The sequence below is a fragment of the Babylonia areolata genome, chromosome 10 (genome assembly GCF_041734735.1).
Source record: "Babylonia areolata isolate BAREFJ2019XMU chromosome 10, ASM4173473v1, whole genome shotgun sequence".
In the NCBI taxonomy this organism is placed as follows: domain Eukaryota; kingdom Metazoa; phylum Mollusca; class Gastropoda; order Neogastropoda; family Buccinidae; genus Babylonia; species Babylonia areolata.
The window spans coordinates 42147410-42154001 of record NC_134885.1 but is presented as its reverse complement, the minus strand read 5'-3'; the positions used below and the strand labels follow the sequence as shown (position 1 = coordinate 42154001).

At 39.3% G+C, this 6592-nt stretch overlaps 1 non-coding gene across 1 annotated transcript; it reads left to right on the top strand.

Moving 5' to 3' along the window:
* The first annotated feature begins 5759 nt into the window (after positions 1–5759).
* Positions 5760–5832, top strand: Trnar-acg (transfer RNA arginine (anticodon ACG)). The gene has a single exon. It is a non-coding gene; the product is annotated as a tRNA-Arg (tRNA).
* The last annotated feature ends 760 nt before the right edge of the window (positions 5833–6592 follow it).

Below are 6592 nucleotides of genomic sequence, written 5' to 3'. Positions count from 1 at the left end.
CCCAGATTCCCATCACGCAGCCACGGCGCCACGACTTTCCACCAGACGCTAATCAGGACCTGTTCCCCATGGCCTCACATGCACAGCACTTCGACCCTCCACCCAATCCTGCTGTCTGTCATCAAGACCAGTACGACTTCCAGCCAGCTGCTGCTGATAGTCAATTTGACCACTATTCCAACAACTTGTGTCATTATTCAAACAAAGTATTTGGAAACTGCTATTCTTTGTCACCAGAACAACCATCATTCCACAATGCTTACCAACATACCACACACCCTTTCCCCGTTAAATCTGTACCACTCTTCAACCCTTCTTTACAAACAGACCAATTCCCAGCTCTCAGACCTCACCCCTTGATACAATCTCTTGTATCATAAATAATTAGATGACTGACGATCAGCCCAGATCGTACACGACGTTGTGGAAACTTAACTCACCCCACCTCCCCACCTCCACCTCCCCTGCAAGCTGTCATCGCCATGGATGTTTCAGTTTGCATCGTTGACGTTCCCAGAGACTTGCCTTGGCGTCAAATCAACGCAGACATACAAGCTCTCTCTCTCTCTCTCTCTCTCTCTCTCTCAGCTTGAATTATTCAGCACTTTCCCTTACTAGAACTGCATTTCGAAAATCTAGGTAGTATTTTTATTATGCACTAATGTCAAGTCCTGCTAATGTCTCGAACTGGCCTGTTTGTGAAGGACTGCGAGTAGGTCACTTAAACATATGTCATTTGGTCAATAAAATGACAGACGTATCGAAGATGATATATAATAATGATAAACCATTCCATATCTTTGGCTTTTCTGAATCATGGACGAACATTCACATTCATGACAAATCTATTTCTATTCCTGGTTACAATATTGTTCGGAAAAATCCTCAAAAATCTAAAGAAAGTGGTATCGTCATTTATATTCAAAATAACGTTCCGTACAGAATTCGTAATGACCTACATCATCCAGATGTTGAATCACTGTGGCTTGAAGTTCAATCCCAAAATAAATCAACAGATTCGCTCCTTATAGCATTTTTGTACAGACATCCTAAGAGTTTTTCCAAGTGGTATGACGATTTTTGTGAAATGATGGACAGCGCCTGGCTTTCAAAAAAAGAAGTATTAATTTTGGGTGACTTTAATTTAGATCTTTTTCAGCGTCATAGCCGATGGAACAACATCTATACGTCTTACAATCTCCATCAGTGTATTGATTCCCCCACCAGAGTTACACAAAAAACTAGAACGCTCTTAGATCATATTTATACATCCAATCTAACATCAGTTCGAGAAATTTGTGTGCCGAATGTTGGCGTAAGTGACCACAATGCCGTCTGCATTACATGGGGAAAAAAGGGTTTCAAAATACCCAAAACAGGTCACACTGTTGTCACATTTCGGTCATTTAAACATTTTAATCTGGATGCCTTTCAATCAGACCTCATTTCTGCACCTTTCACTAACATTTATAGCTTTACTAATCCAGACGAAGCCCTTTCCTTTTGGACTGCAACGTTACTGCATGTTGTTGATAAACATATCCCTTTAATTCAGAGACGAGTCAAGTCGGAAATTCTTCCGAGTTGGCTTACGCAAGATATCTTTCAAGCAATGGATGACAGAGACCATCAAAAGATAATCGGTCCATTCAAAGAATACCAGAAGAAACGTAATATTGTCAAATACATGATCAGAAAGTCTAAACGGATTTTCTTTCGTAAGCTAATCGAAGACAAAAGCAACACAGCCTCCATATGGAAGGCTATACACCAACTCACCAAACCAAACAATTCAAATGCGGAATGTCTCATTCCTGTTGATACACTGAACAATCACTTTGCTGACATTGGAAACAAATTAATCGCAAATGACAGTGCACACACTTCTTTTGATTTCAGCATCTTAGAAAACTTCTGTCATAATAAAGATATAAAAACAAAGTTTTCTGTTCCATTAATGTCTATTCATGAAGTCTTATCTTATTTAGTATCGCTAAAAAATAAAAACTCGTGTGGCTTCGATGGCATTAGTCCAAAAATATTAAAACTATCTGCACCTTATATTGCCGATTCTCTTACTTATCTCTTCAATCTTTGTCTATCCAAAAATCATTTTCCAAAAGAGTTTAAATTTGCAAAGGTTATTCCCCTGCATAAAAAAGGTGATGTTAATGATGTCAATAATTACAGACCAATCTCATTGTTGTCTTCTGTCTCAAAAGTTCTAGAACGTCATGTACACCTTTGTCTTACATTCTTTATTGAAAAATATCAGCTTCTACATACCAATCAATCAGGATTTAGACAGCACCATTCTTGTGAAACCGCTTTATGTAGAATAACTGATGCATGGCTGCGTGATATTAATAAAAGCAAGGTGGTTGGAGTGATATTCCTTGATTTTACAAAAGCGTTTGACTTAATCAATCACGAAATATTGCTTCACAAATTGAAATGTTATGGTATTGACGATAACTGCTTATTGTTTCTCAGATCTTACCTAGAAAACCGTATTCAGGCTGTCTATTCACGTGGCTTTATTTCTTCCAAAAGGCATGTTCCAAGAGGAGTACCGCAGGGGTCAATTCTAGGCCCTCTCTTATTTTCCTTGTATATCAACGATCTACCTTTATCAATTCAACATGCAATCTGTGATTTATTTGCTGATGATACATCAATACAATATGCTAGTCACAATGTTGACGAAATTAGTTATCACCTGAATGCCAACATGAAATCTGTCGAAAACTGGTGTGATGCTAATGATATGGTCGTGCACCCTGAAAAGACAGAATGCATGTTAATTTGTCCTCGTCAGAAAAGACAGAACATAAAAGACGCACAACTTAACATAAAATATAAAGACAATACTATCAAACAAGTTACTAAGCATATACTATTAGGCATTACTATTGATCAAAATCTTTCGTGGCAGGAACATATTCATTGCCTCATAAAACAAGTATCATCTAGTGTATTCCAATTATCACAGATCAAACACTTTCTTGATAATCATTCTAGACGTGTGTTTTACTTTGCCTATATCCAGTCTCGCCTCAGCTATTGCTCGAGTATTTGGGGTAAATGTCCTCCTTCTACATTAAAGCCACTTTGCTCTTTACAAAAACGTGCCATTAAGATGATTAACCATGTAAATACCACAGGTGGATCTGTGCACAATATGTACAAAGAACTTCAAATATTACCTGTTCATATACTTATTAGATATAACACATTGATTCTTATGCATAAAATTGTTCATAACGCATGCCCACAATATTTAAAATCGTTATTTTGTTTCCAGTTCCAACGTAATTCAGATAGAGCTATTGTCCCAAAGCCTAAAATTGATTTATTTAAGATGAGTCTCTCATTTAATGGAAGCATCGAATGGAACCTGCTTCCAAAGACATGTCGTCAAATTCCAGCCATATCTCTCTTTAAAACTAAGATAAGAATATTTCTATTCGATACATTTGATTAACCTACTCGCGGTCTTTTGCAAATGCTTGCTTGTACTCAGTCCACTAGCTGCCATGCCATGATGAATGAAAAATTGAATGTATGTGTATGTGTGAACAGTAAGTGCGTGTGTGTGTTTGTGTGTGTTTGAGTGTGTGGGCGTGAATGTGTACGTATGTCTTTGTTGCTTGTTTTATAATTTTGTGTGTGTGTGTGTGTGTGTGTGTGTGTAAGTACCTATGTACATGTAATGTACCAATTGTTCCAGTTTTTCATCGCTTTGTTACCTTTAATAGACTATTCAAGTTCCTATTCTTATTCGTCGTTCTTATTATTTTATTTTATTTCAGTTTATTTCTTTATTTTTATGTTTTGTGTCGTTCGTTCTTTATTTTTTATGTCGTTAAATGGGCAGAATTGTAAAAAGGCCTTTACTGTGCCTAATTCTTTACCCATTAAAGATTCAATCAATCAATCAATCTTCTTTGTTTGAATGCCGCGCGCGCATGCAGACACACACACACACACCTCTGTCTCTGCGTCTGTGTCTGTCTATTTGTCTGTCTGTCTGTCTCTTTTTATGATTATTTCGTTTTTCATGGGTGGAAGAATACTAAGGGAAAAACTGTGGTTTGCTCTAACATTTTGACTATTACAGTTGTTTCTCGAGATTTTTCTTTTTTTTTTTTTAATTCTTAGTCTTGGTTGGTTGGTTGTTGTTGTTGTTTTGAACTGACCTTTTTTGTTTATTGTGTACATGTTTGCAAGGAGACGAGAGAACAGCACTGGGAAGAGGGGAGATAATGCAGAGGGCAGAATCCTCTGAGCCAGGCGCGACTTTCACCTGCGGTAACTGCAACAGAGCCTGCCGATCCAGAATCGGACTGTACAGCCACAGCAGGTGCTGCAACTCAACAACTTGACTGAACCAGGCGCAGAATTCCATTGTCTCCCGAGACAGACGGACGCCAACAACAACAATCCAAAATACAACAACAACAACAACAACATGTTTGCACACAGCTTCTTCCACTTCCAGTATCATTTCCGTGTAACCAAACAAGAAAACAAAGTCAGTTTCATTACCATTCATCATAGAGTCATTCATCATTCAAAAATTCAAGAACCTCACATGATTGTGTGTGTGTGTGTGTGTGTGTGTGTGTGTGTGTGTGTGTGTGTGTGTGTGTGTGTGTGTGTGTGTGTGTGTGTGAGTGTGTGTGTGTGTGTGTCCGTGTCTGTGTCTCTCTGTGTGTGCGTCACATAAACACACACACACACACACACACACATACACACACACATACATACATACATACATACATACATACAGACAGACACAGACATAGACACAGACACAGACACAAACATTGAGAAATTATTATTGAACGAGGTCCAGCTCATTGAGTACTGTCAAGGGAGGCTACCAAACTTTGACCACCCTCTGCTTTTTTTTTCTCCACAATATGGGTTTGTTCCCTTCAATTGAAAAGTTGAGATTTCGTGTGACGAGAAATTGCAAATCGGTTTCTTTGTATAATTATGTTGTTTTTCCTGTTATTTCTTTTCTCTCCTTTATTTCTTTCAGTTTTTTTCCTTCTTTCTTCTATTCTCTGTGTATCTTTTTGTCTCCACCTCTCTCTCTCCCTTTCTGCAGGACTTCTCTCTCTCATTCTCTCTCTCTCTCCAATACCTCTCTCTCTTTCTCTCGCTCTCTCTACCCGAATCTCTCTCTCTCTCTAATGCCTCTCTCTCTTTCTCTCGCTCTCTCTACCTGAATCTCTCTCTCTCTCTCTCTCTCTCTCTCCAATGCCTCTCTCTCTCTTTCTCTCGTTCTCTCTACCCGACTCTCTCTCTCTCTCTCTCCAATGCCTCTCTCTCTCTTTCTCTCGTTCTCTCTACCCGACTCTCTCTCTCTCTCTCTCTCTCTCCAATGCCTCTCTCTCTCTTTCTCTCGTTCACTCTACCCGACTCTCTCTCTCTCTCTCTCTCCAATGCCTCTCTCTCTCTTTCTCTCGTTCTCTCTACCCGACTCTCTCTCTCTCTCTCTCTCTTTCTCTCGTTCTCTCTACCCGACTCTCTCTCTCTCTCTCCAATGCCTCTCTCTCTCTTTCTCTCGTTCTCTCTACCCGACTCTCTCTCTCTCTCTCTCTCCAATGCCTCTCTCTCTCTCTTTCTCTCGTTCTCTCTACCCGACTCTCTCTCTCTCTCTCCAATGCCTCTCTCTCTCTTTCTCTCGGTCTCTCTCCCCGAGTCTCTCTCTCTCTCTCTCCCCGAGTCTAACAGGCAAAGAAAGTGGGCCTGTGGCGCAATGGATAAGGCGTCTGACTACGGATCAGAAGATTCCAGGTTCGAATCCTGGCAGGCTCGATTTTTTATTTGTTTATTAAGTTATCTGGCATTCATGCACACACACACACACACACACACACACACACACACACACACACACACACACACACACACACACACACAGAGTCGTTTCAAGGAAGGTATGCAACTCTTCACAACTTCCTCAGCAGCATATTCTTGCGGTTACTTCCCTTATTCGAATCTTGCGATCACTCTTACCTTTCTTATTTTCTCTCTTTTTTGCCTTTGTTGTTCTCTGAAGATATTGAGTAAGTGTTCTACCACTGTACCTTAATGGGCGTGGAATGTTTTAAGCGACGTCCTTCGCAGTTCTTTTTTCTTCTGTTATTGGGACTGGTTTATTAGCTTTGATATCAAGTGAAGGAGAAGGGGAAAAAAAAAGACGAGAAGAAGAAGAACGAAGAGGAGAGAGAAGAGATGAAAGACAGAGTGCGAAGAACAAGAAGAAGATATAACATGAAAGAATCATACATGGATGAATGCACAATATAGCATAAAAAAGATGAAATGAAACCACATGAAATAATGAGACAAAAAGTCCAATGAAAATGATTATATCAAAAGGGAAATAATATGCCAGTTGGTATGATCATGATTTTGGTCACAATTTTTTATTTTATTAATTTTGTTATATTTTATTATTTATTTATTTATTATTATTTTTTTGTCAAGACCTGACTAAGCGCGTTGGGTTACGCTGCTCGTCAGGCATCTGCTTGGCAGATGTGGTGTAGCGTATATGGATTTGGCCGAACGC